This window comes from Passer domesticus, chromosome 18 (assembly GCF_036417665.1).
Source record: "Passer domesticus isolate bPasDom1 chromosome 18, bPasDom1.hap1, whole genome shotgun sequence".
In the NCBI taxonomy this organism is placed as follows: Eukaryota; Metazoa; Chordata; class Aves; order Passeriformes; family Passeridae; genus Passer; species Passer domesticus.
The window spans coordinates 5,059,032-5,076,595 of NC_087491.1; the positions used below are offsets into that span (position 1 = coordinate 5,059,032).

Here is a 17,564-nt window from a genome sequence, read left to right on the forward strand (position 1 = left end):
AGGCTGAGTGATGTGCCTGAGGTCACACAGTGCAGGACGAACCCCAAACCTCTGACTCCTCTGTGTGCTGCCCTGGCTTTCCAAACTACAATCTTTTCCTGCACAAAAAGGAGAGGCAGTGAAGGGGATTGATGCCTCAGGTTTAGCTTTTCTATTTTTCACATTCTGTGCTGCTTTAGTGTCTGGGTCTGAGCTTCTTATCAGGGGATGGTGAGCTGTCTGCACAGAGCAGGGAGACAAAACAATTCCTGCTCCAGCTGGGCACCAAGGACAAATGATTCAAATCTCAGGCCCAAGAGCACAAACAACGTGGGCTGAAGAGAGAAAAACAAGCAGGATGGGACTGCATGGGCTAAAGCTGGAACTGGACAATGAACTGCAATGTGCACATGGAGCAGAGCTGATCCCAGGGAGAGACCCCGTGAGCGCTCGTGCATTTTGGGACCATTTGGGTTCATCTTGGGTGCAGCCCTGGCTGGGCTCTTGTGCTGCCCAAGGTGGATCCATGGAGGAGATCCTTTTAATAAATCCCTGCTTTATTCTTTAGCTCTGTCCAGTCTCTGTTCTAGGTCAGCCTTCCCAAGGCATCAGGATCAGCCAGAAGGGTTGAGGTATTTCCTGCTCACTTGATGATTTTCTGAGCTATGGGACTGTCATCCTGTCCTTATAATGAGTGGAAAATCCTGAGTATTGGGCAGAGTATGATGGTGGATGAAAGGTCAGCTGGGGTTCCTGCAGGTCTGCACCCCTGACAGCCCTCAGTGACCCTCAGAGAGCTTGGGCTGCTCCTGGCTGTGACAGAAAATGTGTCAGAGCAACACATGCTGCCCCTGTGAGTCCTCATTGACACACAGACAGTGGGGAAACTGAGGCACAGGACAATGTATGACTTCTCTGAGCTCTTACAGCAGGTCCTCCCTAGATCTGCACACAGCACCTTTCTTTACATGGCCCTTTCTGTGGCCTCTCCTAACTTCTGATCCTGACAGGAAACCTGGCACTTCCTCAGCAGAAAGGTTGGACTTGATGATCTCAAAAGTCTTTCCCAACCTAGTTCATTCTGTGATTAGTTCATCCTGTAAAAGAAGGAGTAGAGCTGGGAACAGAACAGTCAGGCTTTTACAAGCCACCATGATTGAGGAGCTGGGATTAGTTTGCAGTGAGTTTGTGCATGACTTAAGCCATTTCTATTTTCTTTGCAGCTATTCCCCATATCTCACAAGTGAAAGCTGCCAGACATGCCTGACAAATGAAGTGCCAGTGCCAAATCAGATGTGGTAAATAATCACCTCAGCATTCATCCTTTTTTTCTGTTTGGCAGAAAGGCATTTTCTTTTTCTTGTTTTAAAGTTAATTGAACCTGAAGTTGCTCAGAATTTTATGCATTTAAACTTTTGAAAGGACCTGTGTCTATGAAGTCACAGCCCACAGAATTGTGTAATACAATCATGGGATGGTTTAAGTTGGAAGGAACCTTTTGGCTCATCTCATCCCACCCCTGCCATGGGCAGGGACACCTTTCACTCTCCCAGGCTACTCCAGGATCCATCCAAACTGACCCTGGACTCTTCCAGGGATCCAGGGGCAGCCACAGCTGCTCTGAGCACCCTGTGCCAGGGCCTGCCCACCCTCACAGGGAAGAATCCCTCTTCTTTGCCCCACATTTCCACTCTCAGCCTCCACAACTCCCCAACCAAAGACCAGGCTTCAGTTCTGGAAATAGAAAGTGCTCATGGAGCCCTGCTGACATGGGCTGAAGATTGAGATTTTTGTGGGAGTTTTGTTGCCTGTGCTGGGCCAGGGGCTGAGGCACATCCCAGCTCCACAGGGTCCTTCTCCTGAATTCCTCACACCAGACTATTAATAGTGAATAGTTTTGTTTTCATGTCGTGCACAACGTTATTCACCAAACAGTTTCTCAAAAGATGCTTCAAAGCCTGACAGGCATCACCAGAGCTGTTGTTTTCTTTCCATTTCTTTTTGTAAACTGACTTAAGGCCAATATCAATATTTATCTAGAGCGAGGGAAGTGTTTTGCTGCCAGGAATTTGAGTGCACTGTTTTCTTTTGACTATAAATGGGGCAATTACTAATGAGGATATTTCTAAAATGAATGAGTGGAACATTAATTTCCCCTTAGCCCCAGCCTCAAGTCACCCCACAAATAACCCTTTATATGTTTTGATCTGATGGTCAAGTTGCAGGTTCCATTAAAAAAAAAAGATTTTATGATGATATTTTGGGTATTGCTATCCTTCAGCTCTAAGTATCTGGTTGTTTTGTCTGTGTTAACTGTTGTTGCTGGGTTTATTTCTTCTGAATTCTTCACCTGGAGCAACAGAACACATAATTTTTTAAACACAAATAATAGAAAAAACTTGAAAGGTACCTCAAGGAATGGTTTAACCAGTCCCATGCTCAGGGCTGAATTTGCTATATCCAAACTGGTCTCTGATAACAGTCCAACCTGCTCAGAAACTCAACCTTGGCAAAAATGCAGCTTGCCTAAATTATTCAGGAAACACTTTATTCCTCTCTTTTTGCAATTCCCTTCCACATATTTGAGCACTGTTATCACATCTTCCCCTTTGCCTTCTCCAGGCTTAGATGGACCGAGACTCTTCCATCTTTCATCACAGATCACATTCTCCAGAGCTCAGATCATTCCTTTCTCTTTGCTTTGGAGCTTTTCCAGCTGATTTTCCTGTCTCTTTTGATGTGTGGTGCTTCCAGCCGAGGAGTTCTGCCAGCTGGAGTAGTGTGAGCAGCCTGGCAGGTGATCCATCAGCTCCCACAAAACAACCAGGAGGTATCAAACAGGGGCTGATGCCTGCATGGCATCTCTCCTGTCCCATTGTGGCTGTCCCTGTGCCCTGCTGTGGCATTCACATTCTCTGGGAAAATCCCTTCACCCAGGATTTTTCTCCTGGGAAGCTGAGAAGCCTCAGAGAAAAGGAAAACAATTCTTATCTCATTTGCTTCTCCTGTGTTGTGCTCATGTGGAATGTGTTTGGAGATTGTTTACCCACAGGTGATTGTTTCATTGGGTTCTGCTGTGAGTTGTTTTCACTCTTTGGCCAATCAGGGCCAAGCTGTGTCAGGACTCTGGAGAGAGTCACCAGTTTTCATTATTATCTTTTTAGGCTTCTGTAAGTATCCTTTCTGTATTCTTTAGTATAGTATAGTATAGTATTCTTTAATATAGTATCATAAAATAATAAATTAGCCTTGTGAGAACATGGAATCAGATTCATCATTCCTGCCTTCATTGGAGGTACCTTGCAATGGTAACAAGGTATGGATGCAATGGGCCAGGTGACACCAACAGCCCCAGGGAGCCTTGGGTCCCTCTGTACCTGCATTTTGACTGCTTGTGCTGTGACTCATTTCCTGCAGGAGGAGGTGAGATGGGTTCCAAACCTGCTCCTCTGTAGCCATCCATCACTGCTAACCCACCCCGCCAAATCCAAACGTTCTTTGATGATAGCTCATGGCCCTGGGGAGGAGAAGATTGGAAGCAAAAATGGAGAGAATGAAGCGTTCATTAATTATCCCATAGCAACTTGGTGGGAGGCTGGATATTTTCCTAAACTCCCAAACTGTTTTTTGCACACATCCTCCCCCACATTTTTGTCTGCTTGGCCCGTAATTTCCATCCCTCTGCTGAACTCTGGGTGCTGCCAGTTGCCGAGGTAAGATCCTACACATTCTCCCTGGCTGCTGAAATCAGGGTTAATCCTGTGAATCACTGGGGCTGAGAGCAGCTATCCCATGCCAAGATGGACAGACTTTAATGGAAGCTGTGACTTCACATATTTACATGTATAGATCAGCCTCCAGCTGGGGAAGGATTCCCTCTTCCCTATCAGCTCAGCTGGGGCTGTGATCTCACCACGTTTTGCTTTCTCATGGACCACCTCCAAGTCAATCCCGGATTACTGTGGGAAGCTGTGCTGCAGGAATTGCCCTCCTCCCTCCCAGCTCCCCAGCCAGTCCCTTCCTGTAAAGTTTGCACGGGGTCCCTATAAACCCCCCTGCTCGTGGTAGGGGTTGGGGTCAGGTCCCTCAACAGCAGTATCCCAGATCCCATAACTCCTGCCTGTAAAGCAGCAGCTTAACCCAGCAGTTCCACTTCTCTTTCTGAAACACCCACCTAAAGCTGCTAAATGAGTTCCTGATTTCCTATAAAAATTGCTGCATTAGGAGCAAAGTCAGAGCAGCCAGAGCCCAAAGAGGCAATGCCAGATTTCTAACACGCTTCACTAAAGCTCACCATAAATCCCTTTTGAATAACACCCTGAAGGATGGGGATGATCCAGGCAAGGAGTCTGAAGCTCTCTGTTCTCTGTCCTGTGTCATCCCTGAGCTCCTGTTGGATGTGAAGCTCTTTCTTACCTTTCTCCTTGTGCAGTTTATCAGGAATTTAAAGCAGGAAAAGGATGCTGTTGTTCAGTGTTTGGTTTCTTTAGGTATCTAATATAATGTATAGGGTAGGCACTCTGCCCTGACCAGGTGAGACCTCACCTGCACTGCACCTGGAGGGGCTGACAAGAACCATGGAGAGAGGCTGTTTACAGGGGCCTGGAGGGACAGGACACAGGGAATGGCCCCCACTGCCAGAGGGCAGGGATGGATGGGATCTTGGGAATTAGGAATTGTTCCCTGGCAGGGTGGGCAGGCCCTGGCACAGGGTGCCCAGAGCAGTTGTGGCTGCCCCTGGATCCCTGGCAGTGCCCAAGGCCAGGCTGGACAGGGCTGGGAGCAGCCTGGGAAAGTGGGAGGTGTCCCTGCCATGGCAGGGGTGGAATGAGATGAATCTCAGGTCCCTTCCAACCCCATCCAGTCCATAATTCTATGAAAACACCTCTGTTACTCTATGTATTTGCCAAAGGCTGGAAGTAGATGCTTTCTCCACACAGGAGGCACTTTATGTGTGTCTGGAACAGGCTTGGCTTCCCCTGGCTGTAAAACACAACATCCCCTGCTGCCACGGCTGGTGCCTGGCTCTGAGCTGCTCAGGGCAGCTGCTGCAGGTTCTGGGAGGCCACAGGCATTTGTTGGCATTCCCAGAGATTATCAATGAATCAGAAGGAAGAACCAAGGTCTGGCTGAGGCAGTCACAGCTTCTTCACTTGATACAAGCTTGGTCTCCAGTCCAGAACCCTCTCTGAGCCCACCAGAGGTGATAATGTCCCAGAGCTGAAAGAATATTTGAAAATACATACAATGAAGTTTTCCTGCCCTGGTAAAGCTCCTCTGCCATCCACGGGAGCAGGCATGAGGATGAAAAAGGGCTGCCACCTCCTCAGGAGGGCTCCCTGGAAGAGCAGCACTACAAAAAACAAGGCACAATCGTGTGATTCACCCTCTGAGCTCCTCAGGGTCCCAGCCAGGCCTGGATCACTTCATGTGCAAAGAGGGATTAATTGGAAAGCATTTATTAATAATTTCAGAATGGGCTGACCCTTGGCTATGTGCTCATCCCTGGCAGGTTTTTCACACCAGCCATTCAGCCAGGCCTGCTCAAACATGTGACATTTCACAGAGGTTCTTGTCTGCTCCCACAGTGGGAAGTAATGCAGAGAGAAATGCACCAGCCTGAGGGGAAGGAAATGCAAAGCACACAAACTCACACTGGCACTGCTCCTAAACCCTCACACAGTGTTTGCCAGCACTGGGGCTAAACCTTGGAGCTTTCCTGAGGATCAAGCTGGAGCTGCTCCATGCTTTAGCTCCTGTCAAACCCAGCCTTTGGGCACCTGGGAAGTGGGAATCTTCTGCAAAAAAGCAGGAGTGCACCCTCTGTGCAGGAGACTGCACTCCACAGGATGACTGACTTCTCTTGAAACTGGAATAAACTGGGGCTGAACATTGTAGATCGAGCTTAAATTGCAGTTGCAAGGGTGGTTTTTTTCTCTCAAATTGGAGTTTGGATGCATCTCATGGTCACCAGGAGACTTTCTGAGATTGTGGAATCACAGAATGGCCTGGGTTGGGAGGGACCTTAGAGAAGATTCTGTTCCAACCCCACCTTCCAGGGGCAGGATTCCACTTCCTTCTTCACACCTTTCACTTCCACTTCACACCTTCCACTATAGCAGGCTGTTTCCCAGCCCCAGGAAATGGCAGCAGGTCTCTGTTTTCCCAGCTCCTGCTCTGGTTGATATAATGGTTCTGCAGAAACAGCAGTGCAGCAGCCTCAGCTGTGTCTGCAGTCAGCTGCTCTGAGAAACCTGTGCATTAAATGTACACTCCAGGCACTCTGAGTGCTCTTCTCTTCTGGGAAAGGTGCTAAACTGTGCACAAACTTCCCCATGGACAGGAAGTTTGCATCTTCTTAACCACCTGTAATTAGCAGAGTATGGGGATTTTTGAAGGAGTTTTGAATGGACCTCTGAGTTTTTTAGATAATGCAATTTATTTTTCTTATCTTCCACATGGGCAGGAAGGGTAAGCTCAGCTCACATCTTTACCCCATGGCTGAGGAGGTCACAAGACCCCTAGTTACAAGACCTTTTAAGGTTTCATTGACCAACAAAACACTGCCAAGAAGGATATTTATGTTTTTGACCCAATCCTTAAATATTTTTAAGGATTTTTAGTTTGACACACAAACCTAGAATACTGCATTCTAAACTCCTTGTTTATCTTTGTAACTACTTTTGTTTTTCTATCTTAAACTCTAAAACTTTGCTTTTCTTAATGTGTCTCTGCTTTAAACTATAAATCCACGTTCTTGCTTCTAGCACCTAAGTTTGGAAGCCCTTTCCAAGGTCTCAGATCAAATCCTGGGTTTAATTCTAAGTTTGGCTTACAGGCCCAAAGTTCTGTGAATTTCCTGCATTTCAGATTCCAGTAGCAGAGCCCATTATCACTGCAAGCAGCTGGAGTCAAACACTGCAGTGGTTGCACTCATTGTAAAGGAACACATCAACCAGTCCTGGAGCAGGGCAGGATCCCTTCTTCTGCTTCACTGTTGGCAGAGAAATATTTAAAGCCCATTGGCATTTTTTGTGCTTTCTGTTCTTATTGGATTGTGAATGGTCAAGGATAGGGGAAGGTCTCTCTGCTTTTTATTATTGTTGGTTTATTTAGAACTTTAGAGAGGAAGGGGTTTCCAGGGTGAGCTTAGAAGCTGGTTCAAAGCAGACCCCAAAACTGCTTCCAAGCTCTAAAAAAAATATTATCACTTCTCACTCCAAGTGATGGATGGAGAATAAGACAAACCCTTCCCTATCACACAACGATCTCTCCCAAACTCTGTTTCCTTAATGATGTTTTGTTTTACTGGCGACTCTCCCATTTCCATCTCCTCCACTTGGCACATTTTCTCTGCCTCCCCAGTGCCTCAGGGACTGTGTTATCACGATCAAGTGAGGAGAAAATTACCAAAATGGCATCCTGTAATATTTCATACAGGAATCACATGCTGCTTTACCATGAAGTCATTGGGTTTAGTCTATAAAATTCTGAGCACTTCAGGAGTTGGTTTCAGCTCCTGGACACTACTTTTAGACTGGAAAATAGAAGTGATCTGGTCCCACTTTGAAGAGAACTCCATGGTTTTGTGTCACAGCTGTCAGAAGTCCCCTCCAGAGGCTTGGGATGTGTCTTTCACTCCAGGCAGTGCCAGATATTGGGATTTGGCTCCTCATTCCCTGTATCCCTGTGGCTCTGGGCCCAGCAATGTGCAGGGAGATACTGACAGCAATCCCTGCCTGCGGAAAGGTATCTTGGGCATTTTGACTACATCCTCTTGTTCACTGCACAGGGAAGTTCCCAGTTACCCTTGGCTGAAGGGTGGGGAGCAGAGGTCTGTGCCCTGGGATCACTGCCAAAGGAATGAGGCAGTGACAACACCAAATAATCCCAGCTGGGATCTCCAGACAGACTGACCTGAGTACAGTGAGCAGGGGGCAGGGATCTCCCCTGGCACAAACACCAGGGCTCATCTGAGGGGTTGCAGGGGCCTTTCTCCAGGATTTCCAGGTGCTCCCAGGCTGATCTCAGACTGTCCTGCCTCAGCTGTGAGTTCTGGAGAAACCCTGGAGCCAGCCAGTGCCCCTGTGCCTAGGCAGATGCTGAGGCAGGGGAAGGGTTTGTGTTGGGCTTCCCCAGACCCAGGGTAACATTTCAGCTGCTGCCTTTAACCCACACAGTCAAAGTTCCCCCTCTGGGTCTGTCCAAATTTTTCACTTGCTATAAATAGGCAACACTGGCTTCCTGTGGGCAGTCTGGCTGGACTGCCTTCTCACAGAGGACAATTAATTCTGGGGGGCAATCATTTGCTGATATCCTGATGAGTCTGTCAGTAGCTGATGCTGGTACTTGGATCTGTTCCATGTCAGGAAAAGACTCCGAGTTCATTTCCCCCAGGCACAAAGCCAGACCTAAGGATGGACAGAAGTGCAGAGACTCTGAGGGGATACCAGGGCAGAGTCCCACCAGCCCCACCCCCTCAGATCCACCCCAAATTCAGTTATTTGCAGGGAAAAGGCACATTCAGCACCCTGCCTTCCGTGCCAGCTGTCAGATGAACTCCAGCCTGCTGCTGAGCTTTACCTTGGAATGCAGATGGAAAAGGACAGCTGATGTGTTTAATTCTCTGCTGAATAACATGCAAGAGCAGATTTTTAACAGAGGTTCAAGCCTAGGCCAGGCAGGCAGTCCCCAGCAGCTCCATCTGTAACATTTCATGGGCAGCATCTGAATTCATCTGAAATCTGATTTTCAAACTATTGAGAGCCAAAACAACAAATACATTTTTGAAAATCTTTACTCTCTTTGTAGTTAAAAGTTGAAATCTGCAGCCTAGAAAATGCACATAGCAGGAGCATTGGCACAACTGAGCCATGGCTTCTTCTCTGCTTTTTCCAGCCCCTCAGGGGCGATAGAATGTGAACAGAGCTGTGAGAAGCCTAACTGTGCCCCTGCTCTCACTCCTGTCAGAGTCAGCTGAGCAGGGTGCACCTTTCAGCTCTTTCAGGTCCATCCACTGCATTCTGCAGGACTTGGGCTTCATCTCTGGAGTTTTGGGCTGAGCCCCTCTATGGGTAATCCAGATGGAAAAGTAGGGAGCAGCTCAGCGAGGCTCAGTGGAGGAACTGCTCAGGGGATGAGGTTTTGCTTCCCACTCTCTGCTCTGGGTATGCTGGGGCAGAGGAGAGCTCCTGGCACTCAGAGCCCTTGGGTGATGCTGTTTCTCTGTCTCACACTGCTGTGTCTGGTAAGAGAGGGAGCAGAGAGCCCTTCAGACACGGGAGGGAATGTGAGAGCTGCTGGAGGGCTGCCAGGGCTGCTCCCGAGTGTCTCATACAATTAACAACCCGTGTCTTGCTGCCATGAATAATCCCAGCTCTCAGGCTGGGATTGTCGGAGCAGCTCTGGCGAAAGTTGCCCCACTCTGGTTTCTTTTCACTCCAAAGGGTGATTCCCTGCATGTTAGCAGCTATTTCCCTTGGTCTGCCCTGCTGATATCTTCAAATTGTGTATTTAAATACATCTTCCACCTGGGAAGATTTCATAGAGTGAGGGAAAGGATGGAGAAAGAAGGAAAATAAGTTCTGTGGCTGCAGGAAGGGAAGAAGAGCAGCCTGGGCTGTAAGCTTTACTGACCCATGTAATAAATGCAATTATGCACCTCCAAGTGCACACAAAGGCTGTTCTAATATTTCAAATGTCTCCAGTTGCACTCCTGTGTTCAGTGATGTGATCAGCACCTAGCAGTGGGTTAGAGGCAAGAAAAAAAGGGAAATGGTATTTTTCCTCCTCATTTTGGATGATGCAGGGAGCAGGAATATGTAAAGGTGATTTTTGGCATGGTGTTTGTGTTAAATGTATGTTTGAGGCAACCTGAGCCACACTCCATGAGTGCCTTATCAGTCTCTTGAGTTTTAACAAGATCAAGCTCAAGGTGCTGTCCCTGGGTCAGGAGAACCCCCAGCACCAATCCAGGCTGGGATGAGCAGCTGGAGCAGCCCTGGAGAGGGACCTGGGGGTGAGAGCTGGAGCTGCCCCAGCCCTGAACCCCTGCCCTGGTCTGAGCCCAGCGTGGGCAGCAGGGCAGGGGGGATTGTGCCCCTCTATCTCACTCACACACGCTGGGGTACAGGATTCCACCCCAGGAACAATCAGAGCTCCGTAGCCCTTTGCTTCCCGCGAACCCTCGGCTTTGGGAGCGGAGTGGGAGCAGAGAGCGATGCGAATCAAAAGCTTGCCCTCTCCTGGCCACTGCGAGAGCTGTGCCTGCCGCTGGGACTGCGAAATCCAGCGCGTGTGGAAGTGCCCGGGCGAACTTCAGGGATGAAAAAGGAAAATAGGGATGGGGAAGGGATGTGATTGCAGAGTGCAGCACTCTGAGCCGACCTCACCGAGCCTGGGCTGCTCAATTCATCCCTTTTATGTTTGTGCGTGGTGTTGAACTTGTGAAAATCGTGGTACAGCATCTGCCACTAATGCCAGTATCCATCCATCCATCCATCCATCCATCCATCCATCCATCCATCCATCCATCCATCCCACCTCTATTTTCCCAAACCCACCTACACACTGCCGGTACCCTGTCCTCTCCCTGAACAATTCCCAGCAACAGATTCCACACCTGGGGGAAAATGCATCTGCCCAGGTGATCCCAGGCTGAGTGTGTTATAAATTTTTTAGATTTTGTTATAGGTTTTTAATAAATTTTTGTGCATAGATTTTTAATCAACAGGAACAGGAAACCAAAATCCCATGGTGATAAAAATAACAAAATGCTGTAACTGTGGGGCTTCAACAAGGGACTGAACCATGAGCACTTGAGGCACCACAGGCACATGTGCTAGAGCAGGGCCCCTGCTCAGTCAGAGCTTTTCCTCTGGATTAGGAAATCCAGATTTCCTAAACAAATCCTTCTGCTGGCAGTGAAAAATATTGCTGAGATGATGGGAACCTACCTGGGTTTGTTACCTGAAATCAAAGCAGGACAGCATTCAAAGTAAAATATTTGTGATTTTCTTTATTTTATCTGTTTTTTTTTAGATGAGCCCATCATTTGTGATGGGTGTCTGAACAGCCATTTGTGCAGTCTCAGTACAGTTTTACTGGTCTGGCTGTACGATAACAGCTCTCAAAATCCCCAAAATCAGTCCAGGCTCCCAATGCTGCTCTGTGAAATTGGAATTTCACCCCATTCCCCAGGAGCTCAACTCTCTCTCACACATACTCAACACTAAATCACCCTAAAATCTTAAAAATAATTACAAACTAACATAAAAACTAAAACTTTAGTTTCGCTAATGAAAAAAAAAACCAAAACAAAACCCCACATACTAAAAAAAATCATCATATAACCAACTACCAACAAAAAATCCACATTACACTCTTTTTACTAATAATTCTTACTACACTATAAAACAAAAATAAAAACCAACCATACCCCACACAAAATCACAAAAAAAAAATTAAAAAATCCAAACAAACTCACTAAACTCAAAACTGTTCAACTAACCCTAAGCATTACCAAAAATACACCTAAAACCAACTACCCAAAAAAATAAAACCACAATCCCACTATTTACCATAAACTAATCCAAACTACACACAAAAAACCCCTCTAAAATATCTACAACATATTAATAACATCATTATATTAAAAAAAACAAACAACAAAAATTAAAAAAATAATCCAAATTTTCATGCAGTGAGCAGTTGTTGTCCCTGTGGCTCTGGCAGGTGTCAGTGACACTCTGGGACATGCACTGGATGCTCACAGCAGTGACAGGGCTGGCACAGGGACACTGACACACCCTGAGAAGCTCCAGGCTCAATGAACAGTCTGTGGATCACTGGAGAGGAAATCTCTGCTCTTCTTTCTGACAGGAGCTATAAACATGGGGTTTATTCCAAAATAAGGTCAGTAACATATTCCTGCAAGCCTCTAGAAACTTTCAAATCCTGCAGAAGACAATAATGGAAATAGGAAGCAGCCAGCAAGCCAAGGAGGCTGTTGCATCTTTGCCAACAAATACTCCTTTGACCTTTTTGCTGGAGCCAGAATCTGCATCCAGCATCTCCCCAGTTATTGGTACCTAGACATGAATTTAAAAAACATGTACAGGCATCATATAGGATGTGACCTCAACCCTAATTCAATATGATTTAATTCCTCTGAACATTGCAAATAATTTATTTTCTGGTCTGGTTAAGTCTGACTTGCCTGAAACTCAGATCAGGCATCTCAGATAAATTCAGTTCCCCCTCCCCACCTGGTGGAGTGGCAGAAATTGCCCTCAGATGACTCAGATCCAGGGGTGGTACATCTGTCCTCAAGAGCAGGAGGTTGTTTCATCCCTCTCCTGCTGCTTTGTTTTTTGGCTTTGCACGTGGAAGAGCCACATTTTGGAAAACAAAGAGCAAGCACAAATTTGCCTTTGAGGAATAGAAGACAACGTTTATACAAACAGACCTATTTTGGGTCCCAGGGATGTGCAGCTCTGCATCACCTCTGGGATTCAGAACAAGCCTCAATCTCTCAGGTCTTTTTGAGGCCTTTGAGAGCTGCCTGAACCTCCTGCAGCCTTTGTTGGTGTCAGCAAGCTGGGACATGGCATGGACTGCCCTCATCCCTCAGGGGCACCAGGACTTCCCTCCCTCCCAGCCCAGCCGAGCTTCTCCATCAGCTTTGGAGGCAAGGGGGTGATTGCACCACACATGCAAATGAGGGAAGTCATTTAATCTGGACTGGCATCACCCTAATTACAGTGGTGCCATCAACCTCTTTTCCTTCCAAGGCCACAGAAATCTTGAGGGCATGTGGGGCAGAGCCCAGAGAGCTGCAGGGCAGGGAACCCCACGGGCAATGTGAACCTCTGAGGTGACTCCACAAAGTGAGTCCCCGGGCCAGGCGGTGATTTGAGCATCCCCTCCTGGCTGGGGATCCCCATTATCCCCCTGCATCAGCCCTGCCCATGGCACAGGGACTGGAACTGGGATCTTTGGGGGTCCCTTCCACCCTGCACAGCTCTGAGAGCAGCTGGAGTAAAGGTTTGTGTCAGCTGGTTATAACCTATCAGAGGCTCACAGGCACTCTGACTGGGGAGGAGAAGGCAGCTGCTGTCATGGACACTGTTACATCAGGTCCATGTTGTTGTTTTTCCCTTCTGAAGTAGGTAGGAATTGAATATCTGTCTCCCAATGCTGTTCTCAGTGATCACCAAATTGCTGCCTGCTGTCAGCACAGGCAGTTCCTGTTATCACTCACCTTTTAGCAGGGTGTGAAGCAAGATGCAATCAATCCTAACCATAAGATTGGCAGCTGTTGGGTTTTCTCCCACCAAATAAGCTTCAATTTCAGGATACAACCCATGCAGATGCAGCAGTGTAACCACCTGGAGCAGCACTAGCCCTTTGACTCATATTTTCAGTGCCTGCAGAGGCATCAAGGTGTCCCTTTGGCTTGTCAGGCCACCACAACATGAACCTGAAGCCAACTTCACACCTCTCAAAATCAGGACCACTCTCAACCTGCTGGCACTGCTCCATCTCAAGTTAACCCCACAGCAAAAGAGCCACCTTGCCCTGCAATGTTGCACTGATGTCTGCAGCAAAACCCCAGGAGAGCCCTGGCAATCCACACCAGACATGGCACAGCAACATCACCATCTGCAGGTGTCCCCTAATTAGTTAATTGCCTGAATGGGCAGCACCTGTGTCCCAGCACAGCTGGGATTGCCTGACTGCTCACTCTGGCCCAGGTGATGTCTGCCCTGTTTGAGGCTTTCACTGAACTCAACACAACTGAAGAGTTGTTGGAATTTTCCATTTGCTGCAGAGGAGACTTTAGTCTGAATCCTTGGAGTTCCTTTTATATTTCTCTTCAGGAGATACCTGAAAATTACCAACATTAACGCTGTTAGAAATACTCTGTCCCACCAATACCAGCTACTGAATTTTGTGTCTTGCAGCTAAAGCTCCTCACCTGTGATGAATCTCTTTCTTGTTCCCAGGACAACAAAGTAATCTCCAAACCCTCTGAATAAGCCTGTGCTGTGCAGGGGTCAGGCTCAAACAGAGCCCTTGCAGATGTACTTGGTACAAAACTGCAGAGCCAGGTTGCTGCCCAAAATAAAACCTGCTTTTGCAGCAGAAATAACATATTTACACTGTATAATTCTTGCACTTGTATCTTTTATCTTTGACATCCCCTCCATACAGCTCTCTGTAAAATCCTACTACCAAGCACAGTCTCTTAATTACATTCATTTTTCTCATGGCATCTTTTAAAATTCTACGGGTAGACTTGGCTCCTTTTACACCCTGTCTAGCTTAGCCAGGACAACCAGACACATACCTGGACTCAGCCACAGAGTCCTGGAGTTTGGGTTCCTCTGGTGACATCAGTCAGTTTTGGGGACCCAAGATTCATAGAATGGCTGTGCTTGGAAGGAACCTCAAAGCCCATCCAGTGCCACCCCTGCCATGGCAGGGACACCTCCCACTGTCCCAGGCTGCTCCCAGCCCTGTCCAGCCTGGCCTTGGGCACTGCCAGGGATCCAGGGGCAGCCACAGCTGCTCTGGGCACCCTGTGCCAGGGCCTGCCCACCCTCACAGGGAACAATTCCTGCCCAAGATCCCATCCCTCCCTGCCCTCTGGCAGTAGGAGCCATTCCCTGTGTCCTGTCCCTCCAGGCCATTCTGAACAGCCTCTCTCCATCCTTACTGTTGGCTCCTTCAGTAGGGATCCTGTATTATCCCACGTTTTAGAAGCAACACAATTACCTCCCATGGCCTTTTTTTTTTTTGAAGATGCAGTTTTTCCTCTTGAGTCTTCTCCTCAGGCCATCAGCCTGGGATTACAACTAGGAACTAACCTGAAACAAGGAAAAGGAGCACACACCATGCTCCTCAGGCATGACAGGAAATACCTTCTCCATCATTTTCTCACCATTGCCATCAAACCCTGAGCCCCACACTTTCCACATTCCTTACCAGGGGAATCAGGGCATTTGCTCCTTTAAGGAGTAGGTGTGGGAGATGCCCAACCCAGCCCACTCAGGTTTATTGGTGGCTGTGGGACTGTGGTGGGTCACACCTGTGAGGCTGGAGGGGTGACAAACCCAGCAGGGGAAACTGCCATGGTTTGGGATGAGGGGAGCAGCACCAGGACCTGCAGTGGGCTTAGAGCCCATTGGGGTTGGGAGAAATGAGACTCACTTCCAAAAAATATAAAAGTATTCTTAAAACCTTATTAAAAAAATACAGCAGAAGGCTGAATAGAGACAAGATTACAGAGCCGGGAGCAGAGGATTTTTCCCACCATGTCCTCACCCCCACAATGGAGGTTTCGCCTTTTAACCCTTCAGCGCCCCCCCCAAAGTTCTGTCCATCAACTCCTCCTCCCTGTCCAGTGGTGGAGATCACTTCCTGACATCTTTTCTGGAGGTCAGGTGCTGCCATAGTAACGAACCAACCCTGCCTGAATGTCCCAAACCCGGGCAACCCCTGATAACAACACAAGGGGGGGTAAAACATGACTATAAATCTATAAAACTTGTCTTAACGTATATACATTACATTTTCCTTTTAATTGCGATAAAACATAACTATAAATCTATAAAACAATAAGTATAAGTTTATAAAACTTCTCCTAACACATATATTTTCCTTTTAATCGTGAGAGTCAACCATCGCATGGCTCATCTATCACAGGGTCTATCAGACCCACTAGATGGCGGCAGCTCCTCAAATTTGTGCGTTTGGCGTGGGAAAAGCAGAGGATGGGGTTCCCACCTGGGAGCCTGGCAGGAATTGAGCACTGCGGATCCCGGGGCCTCCCGCATCCTGGGGCAGCCCCTGCCCGGGGTGTCCCCACGGTTAAAATCGGTTCCTTTCGTGAGCCGGAGACCTGGAATGTGTAATTTCTCAAAGAAGTGCTGCCTCTGAGTGCTCTGATCCCCTCCCTGTTCCTCCAGACTGGGCTTTACTGGGGGGTCTGGGCTGTGTGAGCTACCTGAGGTGCTGCTGTGCAGGAGTTGGGCTTTAAACCCTTGAAAAAGGGCCAAAGGTGTATAAATATTGTGTGTATGTGTGGTTTCCACCCAGGAAGGACAGGGGTCTGCAGGGCTGGACCAGCCCTGGGTTCTCAGCCAGAAAGTTCCAGCAGCCCTGGCTGCTGCTCTGTGATTTCTGCTGTGGTCAGGATTAATCTTTGGGCTATCAGAGGTGGCTGCAGCCTGAGTGGAAAGTACACTTGAGGGCTAATTCCAAATTTGTGGCAACGTAATTAAATCTCACCGGTTTAGGGCAAGGAATGTTGCTCCATCCCAAACATACACAGGCTGGGTGGTTCCTGTTCTTCACCTTCTGTCACGCAGATTCTCCACTTACAACTAAGAACCCTTTCCTGAGAGGGGCTGCCAGCTGCTAATTCAGCCAACAGAATGAAGGACACAGGCTTTCAATACTGAAAGGAACTTCAGGAGAGCTGGAGAAGGGTTTTTGACAAGGGCATAGAATGATGGGAAGAGTGGGATAGCAGGTAGGGTTGGGTTGGATATTGGAAGGAAATTCTGCCCTGTGAGGGTGGGCACAGGGTGCCCAGAGCAGCTGTGGCTGCCCCTGGATCCCTGGCAGTGCCCAAGGCCAGGCTGGACAGGGCTGGGAGCAGCCTGGGACAGTGGGAGGTGTCCCTGCCATGGCAGGGGTATCACTGGATGAGGTTTAAGGTTCCTTCCAACCCAACCATTCTGCAATTCATGAGTTCTTTTGAAGCAAACATCCAGCAGTAAGTGAGGGAGTTTTACAGCCATAAAGTCCTCTACAGTTTCACAGGCTACTCCAAGGTTAACTTTGTCCTAATTGTGCTGCCTGGTTAATGGAAGCACTTACCCATGCAAATTTGTCAGCCTTGCCTCCCGCCCTTCCCTGGAGTGGCTCTTTGTCCTGGAGTGTGTCCTGGTACTGCTCCAGGGCAGAGCAGCTCCATGTGCCTGGCGTTGTGTGAACTCTGGCCATGCTCACTGTGTAAAACCAGTGCTGGCTACACCCTTCCCTCTGCAGAGGCAGCAGAATTGTCACGTTCTGCTATTTATAGACAGGGTAGAAACGACTCCATGAAGGTCAGGTGAGAAAATTGTGGCAAAGCTGGGAGGAAAATCAGCCCTTGGTTCATGGGCAAGGAGAGGGAGGACAGCTGTGTTGGCTCAGATATCTTAATTACCTTCCCACAGCTGTTGCTGTTAGAGTTGGCTCTTCCTTTTGCAGGCTGGTTCCTAGCTCAGGTGTTTTCATCTGCTGCTGCAGCTGTGCTACATTTCAGGGGAGGGAGCATTTCTGAGTGCCTGCCTGCTGTGCTGCTCCACTCAGGTGCAGTGATGGAAGGGAGCGGCATCCTTCTTTTCTGATGGGCTCCGGGCTTGCTGGGAAACCTTCAGGAGCTGGGCAGATTGCTCGTGCCTGGTGTTTCAGACTCACATGTGTAGCTTTGTGGCTGAGTGTGAAGTCACCTGGGCATGTCTGGGAGTTGTAGTGGGTGACAGGAACCATGGCTCTTTCTGCCATTCCTAAAAGAGGGAATGTGCTTCATT

General features: G+C 48.1%; 1 long non-coding RNA gene across 2 annotated transcripts; it reads right to left on the bottom strand.

Moving 5' to 3' along the window:
* Positions 1 to 12,677: 12,677 nt before the first annotated feature.
* LOC135283300 (uncharacterized) lies at positions 12,678 to 17,031 on the bottom strand. 2 transcript variants are annotated; one of them, XR_010349140.1, is made up of 3 exons: positions 16,867 to 17,031; positions 13,958 to 14,110; positions 12,678 to 13,866 (listed from the first exon to the last, which is right to left on the bottom strand). It is a non-coding gene; the product is annotated as an uncharacterized LOC135283300 (long non-coding RNA). The 2 variants fall into 2 exon arrangements; XR_010349139.1 differs by having other exon boundaries at positions 13,958 to 14,113.
* Between the last annotated feature and the right edge of the window lie 533 nt (positions 17,032 to 17,564).